We start from the raw sequence: 16,018 nt of genomic DNA on the forward strand, positions 1-16,018 counted from the left end.
ATTTGTTATTGGACTCCTAAGAGAGGAGTGGGTGGTGAAGGAACTGCAATTCCCCTGAGCCAACCAGAGAGCTGGCACAGGCCAGCCATGGGCATAAGGATTGCTGAACAATGTGAGGGATGCCAGGTCTGGTATTACACAGAGCTAAGGAAAGGCACCATAATATCTGTACCCGTAGTTTATTTACAAAGGTGGATGCGTATATTTTTGCTCATTAGTGGAAGTTTGCATGTACTGTAGATAATGCTTCAGAGATTTTGCAGTCCGCCTTTTTTAATGAGAGATTTTGAGATACCTGTGTTCATCTTTTGCCTTGACTGAATTTTTTTATCTAAACCAGTTTCAAATCCAGACAGTAGCTCTTAGTGCAACGTTAAGCTCTTTATCTTAGATATCCCATATAACACAATCAGAATTTTTGTAAAAAATTACCTCAGTGACAGACAAGTTTGTTAAAGTATATAACTGTATCATTCCTCTCCACCCCCACAGCAAGATAGATAAAATCACTTGGCAAAAGGGAGGAGTGTGAAAAAAATAATGTGGCATTCTTTTATTAACAGAAAACTTTAATAGTTGATTAAACATATGAAGATCTTAGATCCAAGTGCTTCTTGGTGTGATTTTCTATCTAAATAAAGATTCAATAAACCCCTTTCCCCTGATATCTCTTAAATACTAAGCGTTGTTTTCATTCATTGGATATGTCCAGTTGCATTAACCTTAGATCTTAGTCAATATGTTCCATTGTGCCCTTACTAATTTCCCAAGAGCCATTTCTGATAAAGCCTTATGCCCTCAAGGCTGCAATTTCTGTTTTATGTATGAACTGGCTGTTCAGATGAAAGATGCTTCCTATTACACTATTCTGCTTTCCTTGTCTTACAGGCATCATCATCTTTGTGACGTGTGTTCAGTTAGACCCTTATTCAGCAAAGCATTTAAGCAGGTTCCCAAAGGCTTTGCTGAATCAGAGCCCTAAAAGGAAATAATATCCTAAATTCTGATCTTTACACATTTGATAGGGTTGTTTTTCTTCTTTTTGTTTTTCTGATGTACTCTCTTCTTTAACATTCATTTGATTACTCCTGGAGTCTTGCAAACAATCTTAGATATGATTAGGTTGTGCTATGCAAGCATATCTAGAAATAGTAATAGACTGATCAAGAATTCCAGGATAGGGTCCTATTTTGTTTTGCCTGTCTAGGGCCAGATCATGTCAAATGCTGAATACCAATGACTCCTACAAATTGCTGAGTGACTTCAACCTTCTTTGTAGTCAGTGGGAGTTGAGGGTGCTCCAAAAATCTTGGGATACTTACAGCATCTCAGAGGATCAGGCCCTTAAAAATCAGTCCAGGTTTACAGTGAGAGAGAATTTGTTAGCCACAGGAATTACATTCCCATGCTAGAGGTCTATAATACAGAAATCAGGCCCAGTGTGTAGCTAGTAGCTACTTAAAAAAAGATAAGTTGTATAAAGATTAGAAATGATCTGTTATCTCTCTCTGCATTTCTGAAGTGCCCATGACCATAGTATCTTGGCTAGTGATCTAGCTACCGATGAAATCAAGGGAGTTACACTAGCGATGAGTTTGGCTGAAATAGTATATCACTGAATTGCAATACTAATAATAGCAATGTTTGAGTGCGTCCTGCAGAATCCATTGATGCCTATCTTAGGGGCTCTCTGCAAGGTCTTTCTCTCTGGGTCACTTTATCTATGAACACTGTCTTCTTCCTATCCTTTCTTTTTTTGAATTATATTGTGTTTCATTGCCCATTTTGTTTAGCTTTCCCTATGAGCCTGACCCCACGTCCCACTGGAAATAGTTGGATTTATATATTGTTTCATATTGTGCAGCATTCCGTGCATTCAGTGATGTAGAAATGAATGAAATAGAATCTAGTGGTAAATATTAATATTAAATATATAGTATGTTTTTACAGCAGTTTTAATTCTTATTTATGGTCTGCTGTAACTGGGAAAAAATATAAAAATGTAAACAGATGGCAAAGAAATGGAAAGAAAGTAATTGTTTCTTGGGGACTTTTCTGCATGTGGAATCATTTCTACATATAGGGTTTGGCATAGCTTGTAGAAGAATGTATTGCATATTGTGTACTGTAATTGTTACAAGAAAAGAGTGAGCTTATACATACAGATGTTGTCACTGGTAACAGTGGTAGTTTAATCTATTATGTTTATTATTCGGAGAAGGAATTAGGACCAAGACTCAGCTTTATCTCTACTCTTTTAAAAACAAAATGTCATGGGGTCTTTAACATCCATCTGATACTGCCAAAAACTGACAGATGGCACCAACTTTGGTTTAAAGTGTCATCTGGATGAGGATACATCCAAATAGTGCTGTAAGCCTATTAGTGCACATGGTGTGTTAGCTTTCCAGGAGCCTTTGTTTTAGTGTGAGTGAAGTCCTCAGCTTTTCATTTGAGAGGTGCCCAGTTCACACCAGTGCTTGCTAAGTATGTGAATTGTTTGCAGTATACTGACTAAATGTGAGATACTCTGATACATTCAGTATGTGCCAAGGAGCAAGATGTCTTCACTGCTCACCAAAACATTCAGCAAGAGATAATCAGAGGAAGGGCAGCTAACTGCTGAGCCTAGGTACTGTAGCGATGGGCACTTTGGAAATGTAGTTAGAAAGATATCATTCAGATCTGCCTTACAGATGAGAGTGCAGTAGTAGCATGTTCGGTCATGTTCATACTGAACTTTATTTTATAAGATTCTGAGCACCCTAAGTGTCAGTGTGCTCCATGGTCCATGTTCAAAATCTGGCTGGACTGAGCCCATGAAAATCACCCCAAGTCTTTTACATTTTCTGCCTATCAAACAGCAGATTACTGTAGTTTTAAAACTAACTAGGGTGACCAGATGTCCCGATTTTATAGGGACAGTCCCGATATTTGGGACTTTGTCTTATAATGGTGCCTATTACCCGCCACTTCCTGTCCCAATTTTTCACACTTGCTATCTGGTCACCCTAAAAATAACTCACCGAGGCATCCTTCTTGAGGATCATGCTGTTGGTGATGTGTGTGTTCTGGCTCCACATGCCTGGCCACCAGTGTGTGGAACTTGCTGCCTGTGGATGATCTGTCTCAAGCCCTCCAATTTTTAAAGAAATTAATGAAGGCACTTCTTATTTATTTTTTGTTTTAGAGGGGTTGTCCTCTCCCTCAATAGGGCTATCCTTTCTAATGATGCTTCATGGCTTTAGCATTTTAGTCCTTTTGTTTTTAATGTATTCTGTTTGTACTGTTTTATTTTGTGTATTGTTATATTTTAGTTATGTAGGACAATATTTAACACCATGACCATCTTTTTTAATTATTATTATTATTAAATTGTTATAGTCTTGAAATGTCAAGGAGGCACTCAGATCTGATATGTGTTTGCTGGATTATAAAACTAGCATAACAGATTTTATTCTCCCAATACTTTCTTCTTTTTACCTAAAGCCCAGTGGCACAGGATGGCCAAAACCATTACTTGTCTATCAGGCTGATATGCAATTTATATTTATCAATTTTGAAAATGGTGAAGTTGGTTAAAGCTCTCCTCCATGTTTAAACCATGTAACCCAAGCTCTCACAATATCAGGTTAATTTTTAGATAAGCATTATGTTCTTGGATAATTTCTCAGTTACATTAGGCCAGTACTTCTCCCCCCCTCCCAGGGATTCCACAGGAAAAAGAGGACATGCAGTGTTAGGATAAAAGAACACATAGTGGTACTGACTTAGGCCCAATCCTGCAATCAGATCTGTGCGTGCTGACTACTGCATTGGTGCAGAGCCCCACTGACTTCAGAGGGACTCTGTAAAATCATAAGAGTCTAGCCATGTGGCTGAGATTGCAGGATTGGGGCATTATTAAGTAATCAAACCATCAACAAACTTTCCCTATTCAGCAAAACATTTAATTATATGATTGATTCTTGGTTTATTTTGATAAATCATAGTGTTTGATAAATCAAAGTGTTCTTTTTCTACCCCTTAAAAAGCTTTTATTAGTTTTCTGTAATATAAAGATTATCAACAAGAGTACACGAAAAGTTACAACAACCTTTGATGACCCTGCCAAGTCAGCACTCTCCTACCCTCACTTCCCTCTCAGCACAGGATCGTGCTGACTTTGGGATGATCCACACTGAAGAGTTACATCGGCATAGCCACCTCTCTCAGGGGTGTGAAAAATCTATCCCTCTGAGCAATGTAGTTAAGCCGACCAAACCGCTGATGTAGACAGTGTGAGGTCGACAGAAGAATTATTCCATCAACCTAGCTACTACCTCCTTGGGAGGTGGATTAACAACAGCAATGGGAGAACTCATGGTACGTGTCTGCACTCATGCACTATAGCTGTGCAGCTGTGGCATTTCTAATGTATACATTGCCTCAGTCAAAAGAAAAAATTGAAAAGATCTGGTGCAACCTTTACCCACCTTTCCCTCTTGCCACTCTCTCAGCCCTCAGCACTGATTAAGAAGTTTCTTATCTGTTCGCCACCATTTTCCACCATCCCATCCTATCCCCGATCTCTCTCTGCCCCTCCACCTCCCAATCTCTGTCTTTATCCTCAATGCCTTTCTCAAGCTTCTCCTCCTCCTCCTCTGCACAACACAGGCTTGCTTTAGCCTTTTGCATCCAAAACAAACACAAAAACCACCTTTGACCACAGGTCTCTATTTACAAGTCCATTTCTCTTCCATTCATCTTTTTGAACATGCTATCTTCAACTATTGTCTGGAGTTCCGCTCCTTCAGTTGCATCTAGATTGTTTCCAGTGTGATTTCTGTCTCTTGCGCTCCTCTGCAGTGGCTCACACCAAAATTTCTAATGACCTCTTCCTGGCCAAAGTTTAGAAATATTCCCAACTTGTTGGCTGCCATCGACCTTACTTTTCTCACAATCTTATGCTCCCTTTGCTTTTGTGACTCTTATCTTCTCCTGATTCTTCTCCAACTTCTTTAATCACTACTACAATGTGTTGTTGGAGGGTCTTTCCCCCGACCTTCCTGCTTTCTATGGGTGTCCCTCACAGTTCATGCTTGGCCCCCTGCTCTTCTCCTTTACACCCTACACTCTGTCTGGGTGATCTCATTCATAAATACAAATTCAGCTATCATTTTCATGTGGTTAACTTGCAGATCCACCTTCAGTCCTTTCTCCTTCTGTCCAAATTAAAGTCTCAGCCTGTCTTTCTGATATCTCCTTGTGGCCAAAATAGAACTCTTAATCTTCCCCCAAACTCTTCCGCACTCCCTTTGCTAGGTTGCTGTAGCTACTGTTTTTCATGCTGACCAGTATAATCTCACTGTTTCCTTGTGCTACCCTGTCTACCTTCAACAAGCATCTACTGAGCTTGTGCAAACTGTGCGCTATTATGCAATCTTAAATTACATGATCTCATACTATTTTTTCCACAGGACTCCCCTTGCCTCCTGCAGTGCACAGGATGGACCTGGTCTCTGAATGAATCAGGGTTATGTAGTGAATGAGTTTGTTGTATGTAAGACCCCTGCCTCATTTATTGCAGAAATTAGAAGGTGTATGCTGAATAAGGTGGGAAGAGAAAGGATGGTCCTATGGTTAAGGCATAGGAGAACTGGAGTCTATGACTGCATCTTCCACAGAGGGTATGTCTACACTGCAATTAACAACCCATGGCTGGCTCATGACAGCTGACTTTGGCTCACAGGGCTCGGGTTAAGGAGCTGTTTAACTGCAGTGTAGACATTCAGGCTTGGGCTGCAGCCTGGGCTCTAGGACTCTGTGAGGTGGGAGGGTCCCAGAACTTGAGCTCGAACGTCTATACCGCCATTAAACAGACCCTGAGCCTGAGCCCCATGACCCTGAGTCAGCTGGTGGAAGCCAGACATGAGTTTTAAATTGCAGTATAGACATACTCTGAGTTCCTATGTAATGCTAGGCAAATCACTTATATCAGACATTTCAGAGGTGGTCACTAATTGTTTCCTCATTTTCTGGGTGCCTGACTTGAGTCCCAGCGTCTGATTTGCACTCATAGCTGAAACTGAAGTCAACAAGAGTTGTGCTTTGAACATAGGAAGTGCTTTATAATGCTAAGTATTCTGGAAAATTGGGTCCTAGGTGTCTCAAAATTAGTCTCACTAATCCTAATTTAGTGGATACATTTGACTTTAATCTTACTGTGCCTCAGTTCCTGGTCTACAATGTGGGGGATAATAATACCCTCTCACCACACAGGGATGTTGTGAAAATAAATTTGTGAACATTTCTGAATCACTCAGAGGCCAAAGTGAAAAACCCACAATAATAGTAATTCTGTCTTCAGAGCAGGGCTTGAATAGTGTGCAGTAAATAAGGTCTGAGTCCATACATGTTTTCAATGAGAAGAAAACAAAATATTGAAAAGTTGGTCATTTAACTGAGCATCATCCGATATTGTGTACTGAAGGTGACCAGGGGTCCACTGGACAAAATAGTATGTGATCATGTAATTACAGACTGTGGCAAAATAGATATGTACCTGGGGGCACATTAAGGTTGCACAGGAAACCTTAAATTAAAGCATATCCTAACTCCTTAACTATGCAACATTAATATTCTTTTGACATGATATTTGTGTGTGTGTGTGATACACACTCGTTGTGTACACTGCAAATATATAACTCAAGACAAGAATGGACTCCAGATGTGATGTTCTGTAGCATCCTTCTAATGCTGATAGTTTTTTTAATAGTGACAGTTAATTGTGTGTGTGTGTGTGTGTATATATATATATATATATATATATATATATATATATATATATATATATATATATATAAGTCCCCCAACAAGGTTTCTTCAGTAAATATCTGTAGACTCAGTTGTAGTTTCTGATTTACAAATTAAAAATAATTTACTTAAACTAGTTTCAGTGTAATTACTTTTTGAGTTGTTAATAAATAGGTCCCAGGATATTCTTCCCTTTTTCTGGGGGAAGGGGAGGGAATAAAAAGTTTAATTTTAGATGCTATTTTTGTATTATTATTATATTAGAGAGGGATGTAAACTAAAAAATGGGAGTACTGTATTTGGGATCTGGGGAGTCGGTATGGGTTTCTAATTTCTGTAGCATGACATTTAAAATAACAAACTCATTTCCAGTAATCTTCAGACACAAATATGTTCCATTATTGTTGTTGGAAATTATATTTACATACACTAGACACAATGCATCCCTGTTGTGACCTATTGAAGTCTTTCTTCCATTGAAGTCAATGGAGTGACACCAGGGATTAATTTGATCCTCTCCATTTTACTGTGGATTTGAAATATTTCACCTGCATTGTCCTAGCACAAGTTTTAAAAAATAGAAACTCTTATAAAATAGTTGAGCAAAAATGTATTTATGTCCTGGGGTTTTAGCATTGATTTCTATGGTAGCCAGCTTCAGATGTTACAATTACTTTTCTCGGAACATACTGTTTTGCCCAGAAATCATCCACTAGAGCATGTAAACTGCATAGCAAAATTTAGATACTTAAAAAATAATAATTGTGAGAATGGAAGAAATTCTGAAAAAAATATCCTTACTGAGTGGGTACAAGAAACAAACAAATTCATGACAGTATCAGGTAGGTTAATCCCAAGGGCAGATTTAATCTTTGTTATGGAATTTGTATCTTGAAAACACCATATTCAAGCTAACAAATTTGCAAACTTTGTTTGAGAAACAAAACAGATTGCGTGTTGCAAGACAGAGTTGCTGGCAAAATACTCTATCGTGTCAGATTTATACAAACCTATCTCCTGTGTATTGCACCATGTCCTAGAAAACTGGAAACCATGAAAAGAAGTGCTCATATTTTAAGGAACTCAGTGACAGCTGATTTAAAAAAAAAATTCTGTGGCACTTTTTACATAAAGCTTCTACCTTAAAGAAACTGATTTGATGGAATAGGTGGTAATTTTTAACACAAGCAGTGACAAAATAAACACCATCTGTTAGTGTTGACTTATTCCACAGTATTCTCATGCTGGGTGACTTTATTTCACTTTTTTTCAGCAATAGTTAATGACACATCTGGTATGCAGTGAAGGTGCATTTGGGGTGATTAAATGTGGACATACGTTTAGACAAAGTGCTCACGGAACAGTTTTTCAAGACATTAAGGGACAATACTAAGCAACCAAAAGAGAGTGTTTTTAAAATGTCCTGTGTTAAATTTCCTTCTTATTGTATAGCATGCAGTATACAAACAAAGAATAGATTAAATGTTCACAGTTGATCGGGTCCTCCCCTCCTCCGCTTTCTCAGTGTCTTTGTATGCCACATTTGATGATACAGTCTTATCTTTGATCTCACTGCTCTACAGCCAAAATGCTTCTGAAATAAATGTAGTCAAACTTTACTAATTCTGGGTCACTGAGAATAAAAATGATGCTTAAAATTGTTGATTGGCTCTAGTTTTCAAGATATGCTATTGGGTCAGTATATACGACCCTTGCTTGGGAATGGCGGAGGATAAGTGAGTTATAAAGGGAAGGGATCTCAATTTAAACCAGAAATGACTAAAATACATCTTTGACTGGATCTATGAATAAATCTATGACTGGGTTTGGACAGTACTTGCTTTTTAGGCAAAACAATGAATGATGCAATCTGAAGCTGGTATTACGTCCTACATGATATGAATTGCATCATGTTATTCCTAGAAGTCATGGATGATGCAATCATAACGAAGCTTACATCACTCTGCTGAACAAATTGCCCTATATCAGCTCTAGAAATCATACAGTGTCATGCTCTCTTCTTTGTCAGTGTTTGATTTTGCAAAGGGACACATTTCTGTTTAGCCAAAGTGAGCAGAGATGCCTCGTACTTGTGTGAACAGTGCAGATAACTTCTGCTATGTTTGTGAAGTAACTTTTGCATCACAAAAGCACAGTATAACCACTATGGTTAAGAAAGCCTATCACCTTTATTTTGGCTGCAAAATTGGAGATCAGGACAAGAGGTGGGCCCCACACATATGCTGCAACACTTGTGCAACAAATCTTCGCCAGTGGTTGAACAGGAAAAGGAAATCTATGCCTTTTGCAGTGCCAATGATTTGGAGAGAGCCAACAGATCATACCAGCAATTGTTACTTCTTCATGGTGCCTCCAGTTGGGAAAGGTGTGTCAAAGAAGAAAAAGTGGACTGTGCATTATCCAAACATTCCATCAGCTATACGCCCAGTACACCACGGAGAAGGACTGCCAGTTCCTGATGCACCAGAATCATTCTCACTTGAGTCAGACGAGGAAGAGGAAGAGGAAGAGGAAGAGGATGAAACTTCTGGTCCTGAACCATCAGTGTCACAGGACCCACATTTTCTCCCATCCTCCTCCTCTGAACCACACCTCATAACACAAGGTGAACTGAATGACCTTGTCAGGGATTTGGAACTACCCAAGAGTAAGGCAGAGTTGTTGGGCTGAAGACTACAGCAGTGGAATCTCCTGGCAGCTGATGTTAGGGTTTCCATGTTCAGTGGCCATCAAAAGGATCTTGTCCCATTCTTCTTCATGGAAGGTGATCTTGTAGCCTGCAACAACATCGATGGTATGATGGCAGCCCTCAACATCGTTCACGATCCAGATGAGTGGAGACTTCATTGATTCATTGAAGACGAGTCTTAAAGCTGTTTTACTGCATAATGGCAATGTTTTGCCATCAATTCCAGTTGGTCATGCAGTCCATATGAAGGAAATCTATGACAACATGAAACAACTTTTGAGGTGCATAAATTATGACCAACATCAGTGGCAGCTTTGTGGCGATTTGAAGGTTGTTGCTCTCTTGCTTGGTCTGCAGACTGGATACACAAAGTACTGCTGTTTTCTCCGCGAATGGGATAGTCGTGCAAGAGATTCCCACTACATCAAGAAAGATTGGCCACTCCGACAGTCATTGGAGCCTGGGAGGAAAAGTGTTCAGCATCCACCACTTGTTGAATCAAGGAAGATTTTGTTACCACCCTTACACATCAAGCTGGGTCTGATGAAGAACTTTGTCAAGGCCATTGATAAAACACAAGCAGCTTTCAAGTACCTCCATGGAAAATTTCCAAGGTTAAGTGAAGCTAAGATAAAGGAAGGTGTCTTTGTTGGTCCTCAGATTCGTGAACTTCTTCGAGATGATGCATTTGACCATACACTGTGTGGCAAGGAAAAGATGGCATGGAAAGCCTTCCAGTTAGTGGCAATAAATTTTCTCTGAAACAACAAGACAGACAACCATGGGTTGTTGGTGGAAAACCTCCTCAAGGCATACAAAAGCCTTGGTTGCAACATGTCACTAAAGCTACATTTTTTGCACTGTCGTCTAGATTTTTTTCCACCGAACTGTGGAGCAGTGAGCGACGAGCACGGAGAGCGATTTCACCAGGACATTGCAACTATGGAGAAATGCTATCAGGGCAAATGGAGCCCATCAATGCTTGTAGACTATTGCTGGACAGTGACAAGTGATGCTCCATTTAATTAATACAAGAGACAAGCCAAGAAGCGCCGAGTAGACACTGAATGGGACTAAACTATGTACATAATAGTTTTTTGCCTTTTGTTTCATAATAAATTTTATTTATATAACCCTTTTGCTGATTTTTAAAGTGTTACATAAACAGGACAGGTGAAATATTATCATGTAAAGCAACCATAAACACATGAAAAGACTAAGGTTTACAATTTATGATTAAAACTCTACTATCTACACAATATACATAGACATAAAATGTAAAAACTTGAATATCTTAGAAACAGTAGCCAATCAGTTGTTTTAATTGTCATATTTGAATTCAGCACATCAAAATACATAATAAATAGCACATTTTATCTCTGAAGCAGACGACTTCTCAAAAATTGTAGACCAGTGTCTTCGGAGTCAATTCTCTGTTCCTGTCATTCATATGGTAAACAATAGGATTTTTCAGGGTGTACCAAGATCGCCTGCATTTGCAGTTACAATAACATCTTTTCTGTAGTATAAAGGAAATAGTGAGCTAAATCATATGAAGAATTCTATATATAAACATATTCTCTGAGAAACGGAATGAACTGTACATCTCCCAGGCAGAAAGTATTACCCTTTGCTTCTGTAATTCTTGAGTTAAGGTGCAGGGACTTAGCAAGACCACAGTGCCCGGCCGTCCTACTGGGGGGGAAAGGCATACATCAGAAAGTGTTACTGATAAGGCAGCAAGCCACAATCTGGAGAGAAGGACAGAGATTACAGACTTAGGCTACATCTTCACTACCCGCCTGGATCGAATTATCGCGTCTCGTCGGGACACGACATTCGATCCCCGAATTGACGCTTGTACTCCACCAGCGGAGGTAGGAGTAAGCGCCGTCGATGGGGGAGCCGTGGAGGTCGATTTGCTGCCATCCTCACAGCGGGGTAAGTTGGCTCCGATACGTCGAATTCAGCTACGCTATTCGCGTAGCTGAATTTGCATATCTTAAATCGACCCCCCCGGGTAGTGAGGACATAGCCTTATTCAAAGAGCTTTGTGGCTGAAACTGTCTTAATGTTTTAAAATAATGGGATGCACATTAATGACTACATTATAGTAGAATATCTGTTATTGTAATAGTCAGAAAATAGCAAATGAATTAATCATGATTAATGATGATGACTACCAAACACATTCATGATGTCTAATCTCTTACTTTAAATAATTATTTTGATCCTTAAAGTTTTATTAAAAACAAACTAGCTGTTTCCATATGCGTTTCACCAGTGAGTTGCTAGGGCTCATGTGAGCTCCTCATTAACAGAACCCATCTTTTGAGCTCTGTGAGAGGGAATCTTAACTTCTGTATGGGGTGGAGTAAATCTCTAGCCCTTTTATTTCTGAAGTTCACCTAGTAAACTGTGTACCAGAGTTGGAAGAAATATGCATCTAGGCTCCACTTCTGCATCAGAATCTACTGCGGGGGCGGGTCCTACAGATTTCCTCCTCCCCCCAAATAAAATACACTCTCACACCCTACCTTTCCATGTATAATTAGTCAGTTGCTTTAGGGTGTATCCCAAGTATCATCTCAATGAACATTTCCCAAATCCCTAGGCCAGCTTTGTGCAGTAGTATGACAGTCATGGTCAGAAATCAGGTTTCATCTGGCAAATGATTATTTTACAGAATGTTGAGGTTAACTCTGCTTGTTAATATTTCCAGTGTTCTCTGAGTGCACCCACTATTCCTATGACAATAGGAGCTAATGTAATAGGGACTCTGTTCTTGCTTCAAACACCATTGTTTCTAGCTAGATATGGAAAATGCACCACATAGTCTTATAACCTCACTTTATCTGTACCATGGATTGCTCTAGCAGTGTATCAGAAGGTGAGGTGGCAGAGTCAAGCTATGGCTGAACTTCATCCTGCTACTTCCCACTAGTGTCTGCCTGCCTGCTCAGAATCTGAAGAGCTGATACTAGGGAGCCTTGACCCAACCCACTCTCCAGTCTAGGAGATGAATTCCTCTATTCTGGAGTCCCTGTCATTGGAGGCTTTTAAGAATATATTATACAGACACCTATTAAGGATAGTCTAAGTATACTTAATACTGCCTGCGTGCAGTGAGGTCCCATCCAGCTCTATATTTCTGTGCTTCTCCAAGTCAGCTGCCTGCCCACCTCAAAAGCAAATAAGATCCATTACCTAGCTGACTACCAAGCCCAGCAGACCAACCTCAACACAGCCAGAGACCACAGGATGACTTTCCTGACACCACTATGGCCAGCAAAGGTGACAGGACCAACCATCCATCCACCTGTTGCTGCTGTGAGGAATGGCTGCTTGTTAAGGAAGCCAACTAGAGTAGCATCACTATGATACTGAGGAGAAGGAAGCATAGTGAGCAAAGGGCATACTGGACCAGATTATAAGGGATGGGAACTGATGATGGTTTGGGGGCAGTGAATAGTGAAAAAATAGTATTCTACCTAGAGAATGTAGTATGGAACTTAGGTGGAGAAAATTTGAGGGAGCTCCATTTTAAAATGATCTGTTTCTGTGGATGGAGTATGGGGTGGGCTTCAAGCTTCTTCTAATTGTCCTCCTTTACTTTGTGCCTGGAAATCATTGAGATGGGTGATATACTTTGACTGGCTAGGTGAATGGATTCTACCGCCTCAAAATCTTGTGGCAGAATTAAGGCCTTGCATTGCAAGAACCTCCAGCCAAAGGCCATGGCGGTTTTTTTATTTTTCCTTTGTTTTTATGGAGCTCTTATGAGCACTCAGTAAATTAATACTACCAATGTCAGTGATAATGGTGTTCTAAGAAGGCAGGGCTTGCAGAACAAAAGGTTCTTGCATCAAAAGAGTTGTGATTGTGTGGAAAAACACAGAGTGGGTTGGTGTTAAATAAGATTACATCTATTAGGTACAGTCAGAAGGAAATAAAGTCCATTTATTATGGAGGGCATTTTTTCATAGTAAGTTGGTGTTTAAAACAGGTGATTTGATTATCAGTTTTATACCTAGACTATTATATAACTTGTTTCCCCAAATGTTGTGGGCAAACAAAGTCTAATTCATGATGTCGTATCCTTAACTAAATAAGTCCTGGTAGTAGAGTTTGATGAAAAGTGGGAAAAGTTTCCCTTGTCTTTTTCTGTTAACATTTTTTTTTATAATTAAAAATTTTGACTATCTTCACTTGATGTTGAATATCTCTTATGAAAGGGTTATTTGCTTTTCATTGGTTGTGTGCAGAAACAGTTGTAAATCAGATGAAATTCTGGGATTTATATTAAGGGGAATATTCCCCTTTTGATTTGCACCCACAACTCCCATTATGACTAATGCATATCAGTCCCTTGATGATTCTTCAAGGTGCTGAGCTACTAGGAGAACTGAGGGTACTTCACAGGATCAGGCCTTTATGGAGTTTCTAGAAATAATTATGCATGAGATTGATTTCCAATAGAAGATTTTAGGGTTTACTCAGAGAGAAGAAGTAAATGAGTTGCTGGACTTTAGACCAGACGTGGGCAAACTACGGCCCGCGGGCCACATCCGGCCCGCGGGACCATCCTGCCTGGCCCCTGAGCTCCTGGCCAGGGAGGCTAGTCCCCGGCCCCCTCCCCTGCAGCCACACCACTGCGGTCTGGCCCGCCATTCCCACTAGGCAGCGTGGGGAGCGCAGCTCGCTCTGGCTCTGGGTGTCGCGGCTGCGAGCTCCTGTTGCTGGTAAGGGGGTGAGGAGTGGGGGGGGTTGGGTAAGGGAGCGGGGGTCCTGGGGAACAGTCAGGGAGGAGGGGGCAGTTGGATGGGGCAGAGGTTCTGGGGGGGGCAGTTAGGGGATGGGGAACAGGGAGAGTTGGGAGTGGGAGTCCCGGGGGGCCTGTTAGGAGTCAGGGATGTGGATAGGGGTTGGGAGAGCAGTCAGGGGATAGGGAGCCGGGGGGGATTGGATAAGGGAGTGGGATGCCGGGGGCAGTTAGGGGCGGGGGTCCTGGGAGTGGGTGGTTAGGGGACGAGGAGCAGAGGGAGGGGTGGGAGTCCCGGGGGGGGCGCTGTCTGGGGGTGGGGGTGTGAATAGGAGTCGGGGCAGTCAGGGGACAGGGAGCAGGGGGGTTAGATGGGGGCGGGGGTCCTGGGAGGGGGGCAGTCAGGGGACAAGGAGCAGGGGGGGTTGGATGGATTGGGGATTCTGAGGGGGCAGGAAGTGGGAGGGGGCGGATTTGGGGGCGGGGGCCAGGCTGTTTGGCCAGGCTGTTTGCCTTCCCTACCCGGCCATCCATACAGTTGCACAACCCCAGTGTGGCCCTCTGGCCAAAAAGTTTGCCCACCCTTGCTTTGGACTGTACAAGCAGGGAATGATCAAGAATGACTGTGAATAGCTCTGATGATTTTGTGTTCCTGGGATCAGGCAACACTGTAAGCTTCCTTTATGTTGAATTTCACAATATTAAGCCCAAGCAGTATAATCACTGATTATCTTACAGAACCTCTCATTGACCTCAGGGTCAAACTACTTTCCAGAGTGACTCTCTCTGCCCTTTGAGTGAGCTCAACTCTCATCCCATCTGCAAATCTGAGTCTGTCAAGATAGGCCCAGGATCAAATGTTGTCTATGACAACTGGAGGCTGGAGACTATCTAGTTTGTTTTTACATTGGAAGGCTCTTTAAGGGAATATGTTGAAAGATGCTGCTTTCACTGCTGCAGAACAGAAGTGAGTTATAATCTTTCTTCCAGGCCTTTAGATAGGGCCAGCATAGGGCCTTATGAAGGCTAAAGAACCTTCCCTCTCAACTTCAGTATCTTTGTGCAGGAGCCACCCCACAACCCCCGTCCTTACCCTGTGAACCAGGTATTGGTTCCATTGCTGCAGTCCCTCAGAGATGGAAATGCAGGGCTATGTAACATCCAGTGTCGCTGACCTAGTTCAGAGAAGAGTGAACACCATGCTTGTGAGAAAGTGTTACAATCCCCACTGAGGTGCATGCTCCCCCATGGAGACTCTGGCAGTTAGCCAAAATACCTCCTGAGAGTCTGTCTGATGGGGAGTACCACTTCCTGCATCCCTTGAATGCAGTTTATGACTTAATAGCTGCAATGTAGCCAATAGTGGACATTGTAGATAACAGGAAACTATTTAGAGGATGTAAAGTGAATGGGAGCATCCAGTAATGCTTCTCTGTATGTTTAAATTTAGACTCTAGAGGCACAGAGAATTAATGTTGATACCAGTTTTTCATAGTCATCCAGGGGAATACCATGAATATGGACATCTTTTGTGCATTCCCAAACCTTCTCTTTAATTAAAAAAAAAAAAGTGAGTTTCTAATGAGGGTTGGCAATGGGGTTCTCCAGGAACCAGATATACCCAAACATCTTTGTAGCTGGGCAGACTTTAATAAATCCAGATAACTTGGTATCAATATTTGTGTTTTGGTTTTCATGGCTTTTGGACTTTTGAGATCAAAAGTAAAGTCAGAACTGATTTTCTCAGGGTA

At 41.1% G+C, this 16,018-nt stretch overlaps 1 protein-coding gene across 3 annotated transcripts in view; it reads left to right on the forward strand.

Moving 5' to 3' along the window:
• TENM2 (teneurin transmembrane protein 2) overlaps nucleotides 1-16,018 on the forward strand; it is a 1,031,222-nt gene that overhangs the window by 548,384 nt on the left and 466,820 nt on the right. The gene's annotated exons all lie outside the window — the stretch shown is intronic.

Source organism: Malaclemys terrapin, chromosome 8 (assembly GCF_027887155.1).
Source record: "Malaclemys terrapin pileata isolate rMalTer1 chromosome 8, rMalTer1.hap1, whole genome shotgun sequence".
Lineage (NCBI taxonomy): Eukaryota > Metazoa > Chordata > Testudines > Emydidae > Malaclemys > Malaclemys terrapin.